The sequence below is a fragment of the Zootermopsis nevadensis genome, unplaced genomic scaffold (genome assembly GCF_977971745.1).
Source record: "Zootermopsis nevadensis isolate Lab colony 2312 unplaced genomic scaffold, Znev_1.0 Znev_ptg000003l, whole genome shotgun sequence".
NCBI lineage: Eukaryota > Metazoa > Arthropoda > Insecta > Blattodea > Termopsidae > Zootermopsis > Zootermopsis nevadensis.
In genome coordinates this window covers 7,809,094-7,831,117 of record NW_028259135.1, presented here as the reverse complement: position 1 = coordinate 7,831,117, position 22,024 = coordinate 7,809,094, and the positions used below count along the sequence as shown (strand labels likewise).

The 22,024-nt window shown below is 44.5% G+C and overlaps 1 non-coding gene across 1 annotated transcript; it reads right to left on the bottom strand.

The window, feature by feature from the left end:
- Positions 1 to 1,388: 1,388 nt before the first annotated feature.
- LOC147874951 (signal recognition particle RNA) lies at positions 1,389 to 1,681 on the bottom strand. Its single transcript, XR_015533619.1, has one exon.
- Between the last annotated feature and the right edge of the window lie 20,343 nt (positions 1,682 to 22,024).

Genomic DNA, 22,024 nt, shown 5'->3' with positions numbered 1-22,024 from the left:
ATCATGAGAATCAGATTAATAAAACTCTTTTCTGGTTTTGCAGAATTTTAGCCTGAAGTATGCCTCGGCACCCATTCCTGCTCTTGATTATCGATTGGTTAGATTTGCGACTCTACAGAAATCCTCCCATAAACGGTACAATCAGCCCACGTTGTTCCACGTTGCGATTGTGAACGATAACTTGAATATTGTTTATTATTAATTAAATGCTGTACTACATTACGTTTTCCCAAATCTTCAAGAATGATTAGCATCAGTGATGCGTATACACACACTTCATATTTTAAAATCGAGTGGTGTCTGTAAGTACCATCTCCTTTAATAACCAGTAACGATGTATTTTAAGTATTTGTGTTTTGCATGATTCTCATTGTAGCGATTATCTCCTTAACATTAACTAGGTGATCGTTGTAATGGTAATGTTTACTAAATTGTTACATATTATTTAGATCTCTGTCTGTACAGGATTGAATATTTTGAAGAATCGAAGTTATTCAAAGAATGAATAATAATTCAGTCCGTACCTCTAAAGCCTTGTATCGACTGCGCGCGGCTGCCTCGCGAGGCAATGTTCGTTGCTTTGCCTCGCAAAGTCGATACCATGTTGCCACGCGTGGCAGAACGAACAATGCCGCGCTCGAATTTGGCGCGCGTCGAGCCAAATCTGAGCGGTTCTTTGTCCCGCGGCAAAGGGATTTCACTGTGCTGTATTCATGGTGATCTTGCGAGAACTGACGAACAGCGTCGATCACAGCCGAACACGGCTGCCGCGCTCGATGCTGGTAACCACGAGCACAATGAGCGAACGAACGAGTTTGCCGCGCACGAACAGGTGCGCGAGGCAGCCGCGCGCAGTCGATACAAGGCTTAAGACAAACACAACACTTCACCAATACAAAGATCAAAATTGTAATGCCTTTTAAGGAAACACTGTGTTCTGAACCCCCCCGAGGAGGAGATTGCCAGATTACGTTACTGAGGCCACGATCGTCCCAGGCCGGGAGGTGGTACGGCTTGGGGAGGGTAAAGCGGTGAAAAGTAAAAAAAAAACTACGTCGAATAATCGAAGTATATTATTTAATGAAAAATATTTAAATATAGGATAAAAAGAATCAAGACACCTTTCAGGGCTCAAACTCCGGCTGGGTATCCAACCCCAGATGCCCAACTCAACCCCCACAAACCCTGACTTGCCTTCCGACTTTCTCCTCGAGTCGTTCTCTCTCCGGCGGACACACACAGACTGTCCTTCTGCACTGCTGTCTCATCAGGGTCTCGAAGCCGCCGACTCCAAAGAACTTAGATATGGGAGATAAGCCACTTCGAGCCATGAGGCATGGCTCATCCTCCTCCCCCAAAACTGCTCCCTGGGCCGGGGTTGTCGTAGTAAACGTGCCGGTAGCTTGGATCGCATGTGACTTCAGGTCTGCCTCAAAGCAGCTCCCACTTTTCATGCGCGATCCCATCACAACTCCACGGGACTTTTCTGGCTGTTGAATTTCCTCTCTGGCCAGGTCCAGCCCTAGTTAACCAACCTGAGCACCCCGGGCTCCCCCGGGGTGTCCATATTGATACCGAGCTTCAGCGCGGTCGTCCAGTCAAATTGGGATGCAGCAAACCAGATCTCCAAGCCATAAGTCATTACCAGCACGTCGGAGCCCTAGCCCTGGCTTTCAGCTTCGTAGTGGGCAGTTCCTTATGACAGCAGGGCGCCGAAAGTGCATGTACACAGAGACGCCGAGAGTCACGACCGAGAATACCCCAAAAAGAAATTACAAATCAATGTGCTTGTGGTACAACACCCAACCGGAACGCAAGCCTCAATTGGTGTTACAATGGAACATACAGAATGGTATTCTGCATAAACAAGAAACAAGAATGTAACTTCACAAAAACAATGTGTTAACTTTTCACAAACTTCTGAGTGCCCTCATATAGCATTTACACAGATCGAAAGAGAAGTTTTTAACATTATAACCAACTTCGAACATACAAGATCTGTTATACAAACATTTCACATTGAAACTTTACTCCTCATTGATGCAAATTGACACATACACCACAGGTTTCAAATGTTTGCATCTCCAAGACATTACGAATACTGCACTTGGTTTTATCTCCATCCCTTTTGTCCCTTCATATTACACCAAACCTCTTCTCTTTAAGTGAGGCTGGAATTTTCTCAGCAAGGACAAGTGGATTCATTTCCACTCCAATGAGTTCATCCCCAGTCAGCCAATCCACATGAACAGGATGCTTATATTTTCCTTGATTACAATATCTCGCCTCGAGGACCGACACAACAATGCCAAAGGCATTTTCATACAGTTATGACATATTCATTCAATACTCTACAGCACTATATCTAAACATCATATCCATAACACTCCCCAATATTAAATATTATATCTATTACATGTCCATACCTTACTCTACGGTACTTAAACTAGACACTATACCTATAACATGTTCGTACAACACTCTCCACCTAAATACCAAACTAAACTAAACTTAAACTGAACTTAAACTAAATACCAAATTTATTATAACTATGATGGCCATCCTAAGATCTATACATGTCACACTATCATTACTTACAATATACCATGCCATGTGTATAGAGAACCTGTCCCCTGCATGGCAAAGGGGAAGAGGGGGTCTGTGTGTGTCCATCGGGCAGTCTTCTCCGGCTAGTCTACACGCCCTATTGTTTTGGGAAGGAGAGCCCAAAGGAATTCTTTTTCCCCGACTATGCCCAATTTAAATAGGTAATTGGCCTTCATCAAAGTTCACCAATGCCTTTGGCGAACTGCCATCCACCACGTCTATGGGTTTAACCATCCCTAACAGCCCATGCATGTTAATGTTGTGGATGGAGGACGTACCGGGTGGATTCAGGGGAATCCCCCTCCCCGCGTCGACAGGACGAATGGATTCCTCCACGGGCATTTCCCCACCAACCGAAGGGAGCCCTCCAGCTTTAACCTCAGCCAACTCAACATCAACGGGATATTCAGCTCCCCTTACCTACATGCGAATCGCCGAGATCTCCCGTTCCTCCTGTGTTCGCAAAAACGCGACGAAGCGGAATCGAAGCTCGGCAAGAGGACCAGTGGCATCCACTCGGTACCTCTCACAGAGCTTCGTAAGGTTCTCCTTACTGAGGTCATAGACCCAGCCAATTGTCGGAGCCATGAGAGAGAGAAGAGATAAAAAACACACCAAAAACAAATAAATAAACAATTAATTCCACCAAACCGCAACACCCAGTGGTCTAAAGCAAGGCCCATCCAACGCCCCACCTGACAAACTTGCCCGCTAGCACGCTCAAATACAAACAAGCGCTAGCACCGGCAAGGACGGCAGGCCATAACAGAACCTGTCTGTGCCACACGGTGTCCTAATAGCGCGTTCACCACAACACACTTAGGACCTACAAACTGTCAAAACCGTTGGAATCCAAAAAAAAAACTTCCGCAAACTAAATTTCCGTTCACAAAATTTCCATAACCACGCTCTGCTACCATTTTGAACCCCCCCCCCCCCCCGAGGAGGAGATTGCCAGATTACGTTACTGAGGCCACGATCGTCCCAGGCCGGGAGATGGTACGGCTTGGGGAGGGTAAAGCGGTGAAAAGTAAAAAAAAAACTACGTCGAATAATCGAAGTATATTATTTAATGAAAATATTTAAATATAGGATAAAAAGAATCAAGACACCTTTCAGGGCTCAAACTCCGGCTGGGTATCCAACTCCAGATGCCCAACTCAACCCCCACAAACCCTGACTTGCCTTCCGACTTTCTCCTCGAGTCGTTCTCTCTCCGGCGGACACACACAGACTGTCCTTCTGCACTGCTGTCTCATCAGGGTCTCGAAGCCGCCGACTCCAAAGAACTTAGATATGGGAGATAAGCCACTTCGAGCCATGAAGCATGGCTCAAAGCAGAAGCGTCTTCGCGTGCAGGTCCGTGATACAAAATTACAACGGTCAAGCTCCCTATAGGCGATTCGACACCTCACCACCACGCAGGCTAGCAGCGCCCGTCTCCTGCCTGCCCAGTAGCATCAAATGGGGGGGGGAAGGGGGGGGGGGTCAGCAGGGCCCACCAAAGAGGAATCACGGGCAAACATGTCTACAGTCGGCAAGGTGTCGCTTCGTCAAAAGTAAGTTGTCGTCTCATTCATTACTCTTACTTTTCACTTGCACATGAAAAATAAATAATTGTGGAATCTCTTGATTATCGGGGTTTGTTGGGAAGTATATTTTCCCCTGTTTGTAAGAACGCGTTGCAGTTGAACTTATTTAGCAGATTTCACTATTTAAATCACCAAAACTCTATTCTAAGTTTTAAACATTAATTGTGTTTCTTTAAAAATAAACTGGCTTTTGAAAGCAAAGATATGTTACAAATAGTTTATATTTATAAAGACATTAAATATGCACACGTCGAGATTTTTCTTGACCTGCGATCAGAAAGTTTCTAGACTATGTAAATAGAGGGCGAACCGGATGTAGTACGAGCTTCTGCCGCTAGGGGGTGCGGCCTACATTCATAGTGAATCAGTGTGCCAGCCGGCATCATCGAATTAGCATTTGTTTCTTAGTTACGGGCGTTTTGGTAGTGCATTACACCGAAACTCCTGCGATTTCGGAATGGCGTGTGCATCAAATTTTGCCAAAGACTCGCCAAAACGGCTAAGGAAACCTATGAAATGCTAAAGCAAGCATTTGGGGAGTCCGCAATTGGTCGTGCACAAACGTTTGTGTGGCATTCACGTTTTAAAAATGGCTGAACCTCTGTCGATGATGACGAGCGTTCTGGACGACCATCTTCGAGCACAACGCCCGAAAATGTTACGAAGATTCGGCAGCCCATTCACGAAGATCGACGTCGTACCATCAACGACTTGTGCGACATTGTTGGGATAGGCTATGGGACCTGTCAGCTGATTCTAAAGGAAGAACTCCACATGCGACGCATCGCAGCCAAGTTTGTGCCAAGGCTCCTGTCTGATGACCAGAAGCAGAATCGACTTCTCGTTTGTCAGGAGCTCAAAGATCTTGCAAGAACCGACCCCAACTTCCTTTCTAAGGTTTCCTCTTCCCAAAGATGAAAATTCAGCTAAAGGGAAGGAGATTTGAGACGATAGAAGAAATTTAGGCAGAATCGCAGATGGTGCTTGACAGGCTGACGAAGAAAGATTTCCAGGGATGCTTCCAGGCTTGGCAGCGGCGCTGGCATCGTTGTGTTCACTCCCAGGGGAACTACTTCGAGGGTGATGGATGAATTTAATACCTGAGATAAGTGTACGGGTTTTTATAGGCGCAGTCTGGAAACTTTCTGATCGCATCTCGTACAATATAAAGAGGCTTTTTTTACACAATCCTGCGGCTTAAAATTTCAGACCTGACTGAAGAAAAAAACTTATCCTTCTCTTTCCAGACAAAAAGCCTTAATCTCTTTCCCCTTTAAATGAAGACCAAAATACTTTTCATTTTTGAATTTGAAAAAAGAAATGTTATTGCTCAATGAACTTACAACACAATGCTTTCACGCCTTTCTCAGAAACCAGCTCACTTTCACATGCTTCAACTAGTCACATTTTGTACTCTAACATGTGCACTAATAGATTAATTAATATTTTAATATTAGACAAAATTCTACTGCTATGCATTTCCAGCACAAAACAGCGAGCACCTCATACTGACATGGACCTGACCTGCCCAAAAATTGTCATATTGTAAGTACGTGATTCTAAATGGAGGTCAGTTGAGAAGTAGCAGCACAAAAACTGATTCCAATATTGAAATTAAATTGTTTTGTGGATTATGTAATGTATTTATCTTGATTCTCTTGGTTTGTCGGTGAATTTTACTTGTTCCTTTATTACTGTCGTACTTTTCATTACTTCCCATATGGGTAAAGGTGATTTGTTAATGAGATCACACGTGATATTGGGAACGATGGTAAAGTAAATTCTCTCAAGTTGGTGCTTGTGTGTGTTTGAGAGATTGCATGATAGTGGAAGAAGGGTTCAGTATAACGTACCCTATATATAGTTATCAGTTGTTTATGGTTCACTTGAGTTATTAAGGCAAAGCCTTGATTTTATTTAGTCTCACGTAGTAACCAACTGTTTATTTGGGGCTTGCTGAATGTTTTCGAAGAGTTCCTATTCTTGTAAACACTGCCATTAGGCTAAGATCTTGTGCCTCTGTTCTCCTAGAGATGCATGCAACGTGTTCTGTTGAAATTTATTCAATTGTATGTGTTGGGTATTCAGTATTATTGATACGCTCGTCCAGATCCTTCAGAACATTTATCCTCTTGGGTCTTGGATAACACCGAATAGGACCTCAGTGTAATAACATTACATATTCCCATTTGCACTCGCACGATCTCATAACATATGTGATTATATTTAAAATACTAATTAAATGGGCTGTGATAGATTTAACATATTTATTGTGGGTGATATAATAATAAGACTGAATTTCTAGATGAATAATAAATTATTCACAGATATTGATCAAAAATATTTTAGTCTGGTGAAGAAACCTAGCTTAGTGCCATGACAATTTTTGGGCAAGTCAAGCTATGCATTTCCAGCACAAAACAGCGAGCACCTCATACTGATATGGTCCTGACTTGCCCAAAAATTGTCATTGCACTAAGCTAGGTTTCTTCACCAGACTAAAATATTTTTGATCAATATCTGTGAATAATTTATTATTTATCTAGAAATTCAGTCTTATTATTATATCACCCACAATAAATATGTTAAATCTATCACAGCCCATTTAATTAGTATTTTAAATATAATCACATATGTTATGAGATCGTGCGAGTGCAAATGGGAATATGTAATGTTATTACACTGAGGTCCTATTCGGTGTTATCCAAGACCCAAGAGGATAAATGTTCTGAAGGATCTGGACGAGCGTATCAATAATACTGAATACCCAACACATACAATTGAATAAATTTCAACAGAACACGTTGCATGCATCTCTAGGAGAACAGAGGCACAAGATCTTAGCCTAATGGCAGTGTTTACAAGAATAGGAACTCTTCGAAAACATTCAGCAAGCCCCAAATAAACAGTTGGTTACTACGTGAGACTAAATAAAATCAAGGCTTTGCCTTAATAACTCAAGTGAACCATAAACAACTGATAACTATATATAGGGTAAGTTATACTGAACCCTTCTTCCACTATCATGCAATCTCTCAAACACACACAAGCACCAACTTGAGAGAATTTACTTTACCATCGTTCCCAATATCACGTGTGATCTCATTAACAAATCACCTTTACCCATATGGGAAGTAATGAAAAGTACGACAGTAATAAAGGAACAAGTAAAATTCACCGACAAACCAAGAGAATCAAGATAAATACATTACATAATCCACAAAACAATTTAATTTCAATATTGGAATCAGTTTTTGTGCTGCTACTTCTTAACTGACCTCCATTTAGAATCACGTACTTACAATATGACAATTTTTGGGCAGGTCAGGTCCATGTCAGTATGAGGTGCTCGCTGTTTTGTGCTGGAAATGCATAGCAGTAGAATTTTGTCTAATATTAAAATATTAATTAATCTATTAGTGCACATGTTAGAGTACAAAATGTGACTAGTTGAAGCATGTGAAAGTGAGCTGGTTTCTGAGAAAGGCGTGAAAGCATTGTGTTGTAAGTTCATTGAGCAATAACATTTCTTTTTTCAAATTCAAAAATGAAAAGTATTTTGGTCTTCATTTAAAGAGGAAAGAGATTAAGGCTTTTTGTCTGGAAAGAGAAGGATAAAGTTTTTTCTTCAGTCAGGTCCGAAATTTTAAGCCGCAGGATTGTGTAAAAAAAGCCTCTTTATATTGTATTCAGGCAATTATCAAATTTATACCAAGAAATTGCAGTCAAGCTGATATTGTGGACATAATTGTAATAATATTATGCTCTTTCACCTGTTTTCTCAGAATCCATATCAAAGTCATATCGAATCACTCCATTCTGGATTCTTATAACTGAGATTTTAGACTATAGATAATTTTATAACACCACTTCTTATGACATCTTTGAGTGAAGATGCTCTTAGCAAGCTGCTGTGATGTAAAAAAGCATTTACTGTCTTTTTGCTTTATGTTCTGGGCCACTGGCACCATAACAAATTTGTCATTAATATATAATAAAAGCATTTGTTTTAAATATTGAGTCTCAAATTCATGGATGCTGTATTCTCGATGTGAATACCAGGTAAAGAACAAATTTGTGTTATCTTATTGTCCTTTTAAGTATATCCATGGTTCAGGTTTTCTACATTATGAGACTTGTGATTATTTTACTAAGTTTACTAGTATATTAGTTAACAGCTACAGCGAGTTTGTCCTTCTGATTATTCTTGAGAAGCATCAAATCACAATACAGTCACTGAAACTAGTACTAAATGATTTAATAAGAAGTCTTGATCGAAATAAGTAATTCAGAAATTTTATTGTAATGTACGGGTATTTGGACCAGTCGTTTCAGTGTTCTGTAAGAAAGTACAAGGCATTGAGTGTCGATACCTCTCCAAACATTGGTTGCTAGTGGTCATGTATCGTGCAATTTCCAAATGATACTCATGTTGTATTATTATTAAGTTAGTTACCTTGTGTGTGTTATTTTCTTTGTTTGTTTCTATGTACACAACACAGGTGTCATTTTATATATAATATAGTATCACTATCTTAGTGGTACAAGTAAGCATCCTTACAGTGTGTGTTTGTAATATAAAAAAGCCCAAATACACGAGAAGACACAGAGCATAGAAATTGTTTTCATTATATGCCTTTGTACTTTTGAATATTACAACTTCCTTGAAGTAAATAAGAAAAATTACTGACGTACCAACTTGGATTATAAAATACAAGATGTCAGAGGAACCAGTGCTTCGGAAAAAAAAGTCATTTCCATTCTTTATTTCCTTGAACCTACCTATAAGAAATTGTGGAAGTGACTGACTTATCATTCTACTGAAGAGACTTCATTCAGGTGGTCATATTTGATACAAAAATTGCCAATTCATTTAGAAATACCCTTCCCCCTGAATCCCTCCAACAGTCAAGTGACATGTTGGTCATAACACACTTCGGAACAACATATCAATACTTGATTAGCTGCAGAAAATCTTCTTCTATGGCTCTCCGGTCCGCGTTCGGTCCATGGCCTCCTCAATTCTCCTCTTCCATTTGGTCCTTCTGTTAGGTCCGTCTGTCCGAGGTTGAGGTTTCGAAACATATTCCTTTTTACGGTGCAAGGTTGTTAGCCTTGCGACCAACCCCCAACCTGGAGGACCAGGGTACCTGTCTTAGTCTGACCTCTCCCCCTCGACCAATCTGGCTAGGGAGGCCCTACCAGTAGCTAAGCTACCGCCAGCATAGCTCTTGGGATCACTGAGGTACTCAAGCCCCACCACCACGACAAGGTGCAGGTACCATTTAGTGGGGAGCTGCAGAAAATACGTACCTATAATTTTCAGAGCAAAGAAGCAAATGTTGAAGTGGGACATCTTGCCCGAGACAATGGCAAATCTAATCTAAAGTCAGGTTCAAAAGCAAACTTCAGTTGTGAATACAAGTGCTCAATGCCAACCTGAAAAATCATGTCTATGTCTATTTGACGGGCAGCAGGTAACGAGCGTAATAAGAGCCTGGATGAGGCGTGGCTACCAGTGACTATTTATGCTTCCTTCCAGAAGATTGTGGACTGCTGCTTTCCTCCTGTCAGATATAGCAGTAAAATCTTGCATTCGATGCACGACACATCAGCCATCTAGTCACACTAATGCGCGCACTTGCTCGGCTTCACTCTTGAGTAATTCCCTCCAGACTGATGAAGAATTTATGTAAATTATGTATTGTCCATTTTACATTGCAAAAAAGAGAACTTCTTATTGTAAATAAGAGAATGAAATTGTCTATCCTAGAGCGCAGCACAGAATTTCTTTTCGACTTTATTTTTTGAATCATAATTTCGTATGCGCGAGCGCGATGTCGGCAATAACGATCGTAACGAAAAAGTAACCCGGTCCATATTTTGTCAGTGAAGTAATGAAGATGTACGTTTTGTAGTACTTTGATGTGCACGTCGTAACCTGAAGACGTGACTACCTGTGTTTAGTGTTTGAAGAGTGCTTTTGTTAACCAAGATAGCACCACTACCTGGAAAAATTATTAACTGATTTCTTCTGGAGACTGAAACATTAACTCTAGAAACATCATATTCTTTGTAGTTTCAGAGAGATTAAGTGGAATGATACCCATTTGTCATTCTTCTGGTAGTGATGTATTGTGCAGAGTAGTTTGCAGACCTGTTTCACTGCTGACAACATTTTCTAAAAATTTTGAGAAAGTTATGTACAAGAGAGTAAATAATTTCTTAAACTCAAACAACATCCTTGTCGAGGAACAATTTGGATTTAGAAAAAATCTCTCAACAGAAAAGGCTCTATTTAGTTTCACTAATGGAATTGTATGTGCCCTTAACAATAAAATGCATGTGGGTGGAATATCTTGTGACCTAGCCAAGGCATTTGATTGTGTAAACCATGAAATATTATTACTAATGAAACTGAAATTTTATGGGATTCGAGGTATAGCAGGACAATGGTTTAAGTCCTACCTAAATAATAGAAGGCAGAAAGTATAAATTGAAAGCCCCCATACCAATCAAAATACCTATTCAGAATGGGGTATTGTAAATCACGGAGTGCCACAAGGTTCAGTTCTTGGGCCCTTACTTTTCCTCATATATATAAATGACTTGCCGGCAACTGTGAACTCTATATCCAAACCCATTCTTTTTGCTGATGATACAAGTATCATTATTGCACACCAAGAATTGATCTATCTTGAAAATATCATGAATGATGTCTTTGCCAACACAAACAAATGGTTTAGAGCTAACAAACTGGCACTAAATTTTGAAAAAACAAACTTCATAAAATTTGTTACTAAGCACAAGACATATCCTAGGTTAAATATAGGTTTTGAAGAAATCTTAATCGCGGAAGTTGAAACAAACAAATTCCTTGGCTTACAAGTTGACAATACCTTAAATTGGAAGAAGCACATTGAGTATATTATTCCCAAATTAAGCTCTGCGTGCCTTGCCATGACAACAGTCATAAAACCCATGACAATAGACACTATAAAGCTAGTTTTCTTTGCTTATTTACACTCTGTGGTGTCTTATGGATTAATACTTTAGGGGAATTCAACAGACAGTAATAAAGTCTTTTACATGCAAAAGAAAGTAATTAGAATAATGGCAGTTGTCATAAACAGGATTTCTTGTAGAAAATTGTCTCGTAAATTTAATATACTGTAACGTAGGACGGTATACGACCTTGATTGTCAACCCTTGATTTCTTCTGGGGTCTGCTACCTCAAATCCGATCCGATTGTAAACTTGGTTGGATTATAAGAGACCACGATGTCCTCCAGCAATAATGAATTTAATCAAACTAAAATGTCTTTTACAGCACAAAATAATCTCGTCTACAACACACTTCTCCTACAAGCGATTCACACTTCAGCTCTCTTCGCACCCTCCTTCCACACTCTCACCTCCTACACTGCTCTCAAAGCCGATTGTCAATCGGCTTTTAAACAGACGCAACAATGTAAACACAACAATGCTAAACGCAACAATGTCTATAAGCAAACAACAATGTCAATAAAGAGACACAACAATTATAAACGAATACAACAATTCCAAAAGCAACAATGTCTATACATAGACAACAATGTCGAATACGACAATGCCAAATACAACAATGTCTATAAACGATTACAACAATGCCAAACCCAATAATGTTAATAAACAGACAACAATGTCAATAAAGAGACACAACAATGTCTATAAACAAACAACAATGTCAATAAAGATACACAACAATGCCAACAGCAACACGTCACACTACCCCCTCCTTAAAGCTGCTCGTCCCGAGCAGCACCCGAATACGGCGCCAACCGGTCCAGGTGGACTACCATCATCCGGGCCCGGGTATGCCGCTGAATCCGATAAACCACGTCGTTGATTCTGGTCACCACCCTGTAGGGGCCCTCCCAAGATGTTTGTAACTTGGGAGACTTCCCTTTTGTCCGGGTAGGACGATACAACCACACGCGATCTCCCTCCTGGAAGCCAGCCGAGTTTGCCAGGCGATCATAGCGTGCCTTCATCCGGTCGCTGGCCATCTTCAGATGCTGGCGGGCATGGTTATGCGCGTCATAGAGTCGTTCCTCGAGATCCGCCGCATAATCGGTTGTCGACTTCTCCCTATCTGGAGGAGACCCGAACATAAGATCGCACGGCAGGCGTAGCTCCCTCCCAAACACTAGGCTGGCCGGTGTTACCCCCGTAGTCTCGTGGGTCGAGGCTCGGTACGCCAGGAGGAAGAGAGGCAGTCTGGTGTCCCAGTCCCGCTGATGTGATGAGACGACCTTCCGTAGATGTTCTTCGACCGTTTTCACATAGCGCTCTAACATGCCGTCCGACTGTGGGTGCAGAGGGGTGGTGCGAGTCTTGGTCACCCCCTGACGCTGCAACACTTCTTGGAGCAGTCGGGATTCAAAGTTCCGGCCCTGGTCGCTGTGCAGCTCCCTCGGAACTCCGAAGCGGCAGAAGAAATTGCTTATGAGGACGTCTGCCACTGTTGACGCCTCCTGATTGGGTATGGCGTAGACCTCTGGCCATTTCGTAAAATAATCCATTGCGATCAGGAGATAGCGGTTTCCTGCGTCGCTCCTCGGGAAGGGTCCCGCGATGTCCATGGCGATCCTCTCAAATGGAGCGCCCACGATGTATTGGCGCATGAGGCCGCGACTTCTGGTCCTGGGTCCCCGGCTGGCGGCACATGTGTCACATTGCCGACACCATTGCTCCACGTCGCTCCTAGAGTGTAGCCAGTAATACCGCCGCCTGACCTTGTCTAGGGTTTTGTTAATTCCCAGGTGTCCTCCGGAAGACCCTCCATGAACCTCGGCCAGAACCTCCTTTATCTTACTTCGTGGCAGGACCAATTGAGCCGTCTTCGCTTTACCATCCGCCGACTCCCAGTGTCGTTCTAGCACGCCGTCCCTAATCGCTAGGGAGTCCCATTGTGCCCAGTAGCTCTTGTAGACCGGGCTACGGTCAGCGATGTCATCCCACTGGGATCATTGTCCCCTTTCCATCTCTTGCAAGATCTGCCCCACATCTTGGTCCTCCAGCTGCTCTTTTCTTAGTGTCACCCGGTCCTAGCCATCCGCGACTGTAGCGGCGACGGCTCGCACCTTTACGCGACCCGCTCGTTGCTCGACCTTCTGACAGTGGCCACAGTCCTCCGAGCATGGCTTTCTAGAGAGAGCGTCGGCGTTGGTATGCCTCCGTCCCTGTCGATGTTCAGAGGTGAAGTTATATTCTTGTAGTCGCTGGACCCAACGGCCAGTCTGTCCCTCCAGGTTCTTGAAACCGAGCAGCCACGTTAAGGCGGAGTGATCTGTACGCAGGTGGAACTCTTGCCCATACAGGTACTTGTGGTAATGTTCCAAGGTTTTTACCACAGCCAGCAGCTCCCTCCGGGTGACACAGTAATTCCTCTCGGGGCGGGATAGGGTCTTGCTATAGTAGCCTATTACTCGCTCCTGGCCATCTTGTATCTGGGATAACACGCCTCCGATCCCAACTCTGCTTGCGTCGGTGTCTACCAGGAACTTCTCGCCAGGTCGTGGATATCCTAAAATGGGCGATGCACACAGCGACTCTTTCAAGGACTCGAATGCGACGTCCGCCTCCGGGGACCAGTGGAACGTTCTTTTCTCCTCGGTGAGTTGAGTCAGTGGCTTGGCGATGTCAGCAAACCCGGAAATGAATCTCCGATAGTAGGTGCATAGGCCGATGAAGCTCCTTAGCTCGTGCTTGTCCCTTGGCCTCGGCCACTCTCGCACAGCCTTCAGCTTTTCGGGATCAGTGGTCACCCCGCCGTGGGAAACCACATGTCCTAGATATTTCGCCTCCTTCTGGAGCATCCGACACTTTCCGGAGTTCAGCTTAAGTCCGGCTTCCCTGAGCCTCTGGAGCACTTTCCTCAGATTATCCAAGTGCTCCCGGAATGTCCGACCAATGACGATGACATCATCCAGGTAGACCAAGCAGGCTTTGTGCGTCAGGTCCCGCAGGACGGACTCCATCAGCCGCTCGAACGTTGCCGGAGCGTTGCAAAGGCCGAATGGCATTACTGTGAATTGCCACAGCCCCTGTCCAGTAGAGAATGCAGTCTTCTCTTTATCCTCGGGATGCAGAGCCACCTGCCAGTAGCCACTTTTTAGTCTAATGTCGAGAACCATTTGGCCCCTGTCAGTGTGTCTAGGGTATCGTCGATCCTAGGCAGTGGGAAGCAATCCTTCTTGGTGACGTTATTCAGCTTCCTGTAGTCAACGCAGAACCGCAGTTCCCCGTTCTTCTTTCGCACAAGCACGACGGGCGACGACCACGGGCTGTCTGATGCCTCGATCACACCTCGTTCCCCCATGTCCCTTAGCATACCGTCCACCTCTTCTTGTTTAGCTAACGGAAGCCTCCGATGAGGCTGACGGATCGGACGAGCATCGCCTGTGCTGATGCGGTGGAACACTCTGTCCGTCCGCCCATAACCATTGTTTTCTGTCACGAAGACATCCTTAAAGTCGAGGACCAATGCTTTCAACTCCCTGGCTTCCATTGTCGTCAGGTTCAGGATAGCAACGGCGACCATGCCCTGCAGTGGCTTGCACAGATCTCTATTCTGCGACGGAGGTTCTGTATTGCCAGCCGGGCCCGCCCACGTGACCGGTTCACACAGACCCAGGGTTGTGCCTTACGCCAGCACTTGGTCGCCGTCCCCGACATTCACAATTCTCACAGGCACGTTGCGCCGGGTGCGGACTAGCGCCCTGGCTACGTATAGTCCTTCTCGTGGTAAAGGTTCTATTATTCCGCTCGCCGTTCCCACGGGGTCGTTCATCCGCGCCATCACCACCCTCTCGCACCGCGCCGGTATTGTTTCCTCGCTGGCTAATGTCAGGCGTGTGAATCGGGGTCTGCTCCGAGGGCTCCAGTACTTGGCGTCCTAGGTCCACCGTCGCATCGTAAGCTCGCAGGACGTCCAGCCCCAGGATGATCTCGTCCGTGATGTCGGCTACAAAAATCCAGGTGCGGATGGCACTCTGCCCCAGCGTTAGCTCAACTAACACCTCTTTCAAAACGGGGATGGTTTCACCGGACGCTGTCTGCAGCACGTACGGTCTGCTCGGCTCCCGCTCTGATTCTCCCGCTACGACGTCGGGCCTGGCGATGGTCACTGCAGCTCCGGTGTCGATGGTCACATTACAGCGTCTTTCCCGAATCCAGCATTCGGTGATCAGACCGTCGTCACTCCTCTTGGTAACCACGCTCAGTGTAAAGCGAGGGGAAGGGGGTGGTGGGGCCGACGGTCCCCTCCATACGCCGGCCATTACTCGTTTCCCGAGACCTGGTTGGTCCTTGAGGAGACCTGCGGACACCATCTCATCAGGTGGCCGGGGGCGCCGCACTGCCAGCACACCGGTCGCCCCCATCCAGAACGTCTATCCTGAGGCGATCGCTCCTCTGTCGGGTCCTTTGACCGTATTTGACGCATCGTTAGTGTTGATCCTGCGGCTGCCTTTGCTACTTGTAGCTTCAGGGCCTGTCCGAGTGCTTCATTGAGGGATCGGTCCCCGCCCATTAGAAGGTGTTGCTTAATCTCTCGGTCTCCCAGGCCGTCGATGAAAGCGTGAGCGGCCTCCCTCTGCAGGAAATCTGCGGGAAGCCCTACGAACGCTCGATGGGCCAGCTTCTCTATTGCCGCTGCGAATTCCAGCAGAGTTTCGCCCCTCCCCTGCGTCCTTGATTTCAACTGAGATCGGTAGACCGCCGCCAGCTGATGGTCCCCGTAACGACCCTCTAATGCGTTGAGGATGTCGTTGTAGGCCGCCCCAACAGGAACGCCATGCAGGATGTCAGCAGCTTGCCCCTGAAGTACGGCAAGGAGATGCGCGACCTTCTCCCCAGGCGTCCAGCCATTGTGGTTGGCCACAGCCTCAAACTGCCGATGGAATACTGTCCAAGACGTGGATCCGTCGAACTTAGGCGGTTTCACACGGTCCGTGCCACCCACGAACGTTCCGGCCCCTCCGTGCCTTGTTCGGGCCTCCACCGCCTGCAGCCGTGTCTCGAACTCGCGCCGCGTGGTCTCTAACTTTTGTCCGAGATCGTCGGTGATCCTCTCCTCTAATTTCACCTGACTGCACCTCAGGGCGCTTATTTCTTTCGAAAACTGTGCGCCTAGATTATCTTGTAGCTGTTTCTGGCTGGCATCCATCTTGTCTTCAAGATTGTCCTGCAGCTGTTCCTGGTCGTTGCTCAGCCTCTGCAATCTTCCCAGTATTTCTGGCAGTGCACACTCCATTGTTGACAATCCCACTTCTGACACCAGTGTAACGTGGGACGGTATACGACCTTGATTGTCAACCCTTGATTTCTTCTGGGGTCTGCTACCTCAAATCCGATCCGATTGTAAACTTGGTTGGATTGTAAGAGACCACGATGTCCTCCAGCAATAATGAATTTAATCAAACTAAAATGTCTTTTACAGCACAAAATAATCTCGTCTACAACACACTTCTCCTACAAGCGATTCACACTTCAGCTCTCTTCGCACCCTCCTTCCACACTCTCACCTCCTACACTGCTCTCAAAGCAACCAACCAAAAAGCTAACTGAGGGCGGAGTCCTGCGCAAGCTCAATACATCGTCCCTTCCTAGGTGAAACCATTCCTGTGCACAAGGCGCATTGCTGGAAATGGTAAACGGTCTTAATGTAAAAAACGGAAATTTTGCTCTCGCTAACAGGGTTACGTCGTGGCGGGAGCCTCGACCATTCAAACTGGGATCTGTTGCTGCTGATGGGAGGTTATCCCGTCAGGCAAGTTGTCCAAAAGAATTTGGTTGATTGGATCTCTGGGGTTTGAACCCAGAGAGGGAGGGGCCGTTTCGGCTGAAGGCCTCTGCGGCATGGGGGGAAGATCACTTCAGCTGATGGCCTCCATGATCGGGGGGGAGGGTGGCGGGCCGTGCCCCTATTAAGTTATACCCTGGCATTCGCCTTACAACTGAAGAAAAGCACGGAAAGCATTTGCTGAGCGCTTCAGTGGTGATTAGGCTTATGTTAATTTTATTACTTTGTTAAATTGCCAACTATGTGTGGCTGTCTGCAGGATGGTATGGCTTCACAATGTGCATGGGCATATGGCAGCTACCTTTACCTCTTTTCAATCTCTAAAACTTGTAATCCCATTGGAATTGATAACATTTTAGTGTAATAAGTGATCTTAGTACCTAATTGGTATGTAACCAGTCAGTAAATTCCTTCTTTGTGGATTTGTTATTGATGTGATATTTTGTTAACAGACTGACTCTCCTGTATAATATATAATAATATATAATAATAATGTACAATTCCTAAACAATTTTACAACTTTGAATAAGAAGCCTCACTACAACCAAACACGAGGTTTTTGTAACCGATCGTTTAACGGGACTATCCTTAGTAAGTCAGTGTCTTCTATTATATTAATGCCAACTAACATTACTGAAGTATTAGGGCCACGACGTACCTGGAGGCAGATATGAACATAAGCGAAAGTTGGTCTGAACATAAGAGTGGGGGTATTGAAGCTATTAGTTTTCTAAAAAATTCATTCTAAAAACTGCAGAAGGATAATTCTGCAACCATCAGTTTCAAGGCAGTACAGTGAAGTCTGCTGTCGCTTTCTTAGTTTCGTATCCATAGCAACTACCCAATGTGCGTTTCCATTAGTGCCAATATTTTCAAATAAGATCGTAAACAAATAATATAATGATTTAAATTATGGTTCACATTCAATTATTCACACTGTTTTGGTCATTTCGTTGAATAATCAAATTTGTGATCTAATAATTTTTAGTAAAAATTCCCCGAAAATCCGCACATCACTTCGCAACTAATTAAAAGACATATTGTGCATAAGAGTGTCAAAGCGACTCTATCAAAGGTTAATTAGTGAGCAGTGTTCTGTTTTGAGTGTTTGTGTATTTTATGAAGTGAGTGTGTTTAAATTCTGGATGTTTCTTGTGATCAAAATTCTGTATGAAGATGATGTCCCTGTATAGGACACAGAAGAGGTCCAGAGATAGCAGGTAAGGATCTTCGCAGTACAGAAAGACGAAGACAATAACACCGGTCCCTTGCCAACAGCCGCCATTTCTTTTTGAGACTAATACACCGTGTGTTACGTGTGGATAAGAACGTACGAGAATGTTCGAATTGGGGGGGGGGGAGCATAGAATAAGATGCTGCAATAATTATTCACTATTTAAAATCGTATTTAAGCTTCTAATATAATAGAAAAATGTATGCATTCAAATCCAGATATAAGATAATAATGCAAAATTATTACCACAAAACTTGGCGAGACAGATGAGGGGAGGGGGAGGGAAATAGGTGAGAACAGACAAAAATGGAGCCAATGTGGGATCTTTAGACAGAATATAAATTGAGGAATGAGGACAGGAAAAAGAAATAAGAAAACGAAACATAATTAAAATATATAATAACAATAATCGAGACTTGCAATAACAGAGGAACCAGCTCTTGTAAGTGCCATCAGGACATCAACATCAGAAATCACATGAAACATGTGGCAGAGGTTTCCTATGGTCTTCGGGGAGTGGATTTGAAGACCACATCAGGCACAGGCCGTCCTCCTGTTCGTAAGGCGTACCTTGAACTCAGCATCCCCTCTGATCATTTGGCCCAAGTTTCTACTGAACTAACAAGTATTTATTTAGATTTAGATTTACCCAAAACCGCTTTTCAGAAAGTCCTTTTAACCCAATGTAGGTAAAACACTAACTTCACAGAAAACATTTTAGCAGCCAAAAATTTTTTTAAATTATTTCATCACCCAGGTCCCAGCTAATGAGTACAAAGCCACTGCTCCATCTCATTTACTAGTTTTGCAAAATTGGGAGCAATTGGAGACAGAGCACGCCTCACATCTTATTCGGGTTTCAGCAAAGTTTCGTTTTCTGCTCTTTATGAAGGCAAAAGCGGAAAATCCCACTTCACACATGTAAGTGCTCGGAAACTGCATCACGGCCTCCCCAGCTACCGCAGGATATTCATCGTGAATTGTTAACCAGAAAGGCTCCAAATGACCCTTTTTTTCTTCAAATAATATTTTGCACTGACTGCTTGAGCTAAGCTCCATCATTTGCTCTGCAAAACCATTAACACCATCGAGGATTTCAGTCAAGTCACACAGAAATGGGTTTACAATCCACTGATATACAGAACTTTCTAGTCCAGGAAAGAATTCCTTGAAACGCAAAGACGTTTTGTTAAGTGGGTGATCGTGGCAAAAATGATTGAATTTAATAAGAAGCATAAGGCGTATTTATTAAATAACAAATAAATAATACTTGTAAGATTTGAGGTTTTTAAAGCGGTGAGTATGAAGCTTTCTGTCTTCTGGGTTGTTGCGCTGTGTAGTCTGGTCGATGTCAACCAACGTTTCAGAGGTCATACTGCCTCCGTCATTAGGGGGATGAATATGCCAGCAGGCCCAACCAACCAACCAACGTTACGTTAGTAACAGGCAAATACACCAGGATTTGGGGATCCCGCTCCTTGCCGACCACATCAGAGCACTGCCTGAGAGATTTGACTCGAAATTAGCTGGTGTGGGGAGCCCCTTAGTCCGGCAACTCGGGAGGCACTCGTGCCGAACGAGGGCTGTCAGAGGTCACCCAAGGGCAACCGAGGGGGACTGATGTTCAGCAGTCCAGCCGAGGCTGTCTCCAAAATACAGCCAAGTCGGCGCAACGAGTGGTCAGACCACTCGGCTATACTGACAGAGGTTTTCCGTGCTTTTCCTCAGTTGTAAGGTGAATGCCAGGGTATAATTTTATAGGGGCACGGCCCGCCACCCCCGATCACGGAGGCCCTCAACTGAATTGATCTCCTCCCCAAGCCGCAGAGGCCCTCAGCCGAAGCGATCCCTCCCTCTCTGGGTTAAAACCCCAGAGAGTCAACCAACCAAATTCTTCGGACAATTTGCCTGACGGGATAACATCCCATCAGGTGCAACAGACCCTAATTTGAATGGTCGATGCTCCCGCCACGACAGAACCCTGTTAGCGTTAGCAAAATTCCCGTTTTCATTTTGAGGCTCTGTTTACCATTTCCAGCAATGCGTTTCGTACGCAGGAATGGTGTTACCTACAAAGGGACGATGTGTTGCGCTTGTGCAGGAATCCGCCCTTAGTTAGCTTTTTTGGTTGGTTGGTTGGTCCTATTGGCATATTTATCGCCCTGATGACGGTGGCAGTATGACCTCTGAAACTTTGGTAATCATCGACCAGACTGCACAGCGCAAACACCCAGAAGACAGGTATCTTCAAAAGTAAGGGAATTTAAAAAATATATTTTTACACTTACAATCGGCAATTCGTTGGTCCCTGAGATTGACTGCGATCCTTTCATGAGACTGATGTGTACAGTCATCTCTCCTGTTAAGCGATAGTTGCATTCACGTAAGACGCCGACCTATAGAAAATCGCACAGTAAAAATAACCCCGGTACCTCCAAAGAGATTAAATTAATCCTTTGAAGTTTATAGCGCCAGGAATGAAATTGCATAAGAGCAAACTCCCATATGCAAAAGTTTTCATTTCACAAACAGCTTTTACCGATTCATCGATCTCATTGGAGCAAATTCGCGTTAACGAAACACGTAATTGCAGAGATGACTGTATTTATAATTCTTATTCAAAATCAGCGATGTATGAATTACGATTTAGTATAAGAATCAGTACGTGATACATTGTAGAACGTTATAAATAAAAGTAAAATATATTTTTTCTCACATTTTGACTTGCTGGTTTCAAAATCGGCGTTATTCTGAACGACGCAAATGGAGGGCTACCTGTATAATGGATTCTTCTCGGTACCCAGTTGTATAATATACATACTTGTCAGAATGCAATGGTCATACGAGGTGCGATCGGAAGGTTTCAAGACTGCGCGTATAAAAACCCGTACACTTATCTCAGGTATTAAATTCATCCATCACCCTCGAAGTAGTTCCCCTGGGAGTGAACACAACGATCCCAGCGCCGCTGCCAAGCCTGGAAGCATCCCTGGAAATCTTTCATTGTCAGCCTGTCAAGCACCATCTGCGATTCTGCCTGAATCTCTTGCCAAAGACTCGCCAAAACGGCTACGGAAACCTATGAAATGCTAAAGCAAGCATTTGGGGAGTCCGCAATGGGTCGTGCACAACTTTTGTGTGGCATTCACGTTTTAAAAATGGCCGAACCTCTGTCGATGATGACGAGCGTTCTGGACGACCATATTCGAGCACAACGCCCGAAAATGTCACGAAGATTCGGCAGGCCATTCACGAAGATCGACGTCGTATCATCAACGAATTGTGCGACATTGTTGGGATAGGCTATGGGACCTGTCAGCTGATTCTAAAGGACGGAAGCGGCCGTCAAAGTGGCGCAACCACAACTGGCTGCTGCATCATGACAACGCGCCAGCGCACACCGCCCTCAAAGTTCGGCAGTTTTTGGCCTCAAACACCATGGCCGTCATCCCGCACCCTCCTTATTCGCCGTGTGACTTCTTCCTCTTCCCAAAGATAAAATTCAGCTAAAGGGAAGGAGATTTGAGACGATAGAAGAGATTCAGGAAGAATCGCAGATGGTGCTTGACAGGCTGACAAAGAAAGATTTCCAGGGATGCTTCCAGGCTTGGCAGCGGCGCTGGGATCGTTGTGTTCACTCCCAGGGGAACTACTTCGAGGGTGATGGATGAATTTAATACCTGAGATAAGTGTACGGGTTTTTATACGCGCAGTCTGGAAACCTTTCGATCGCACCTCGTATGT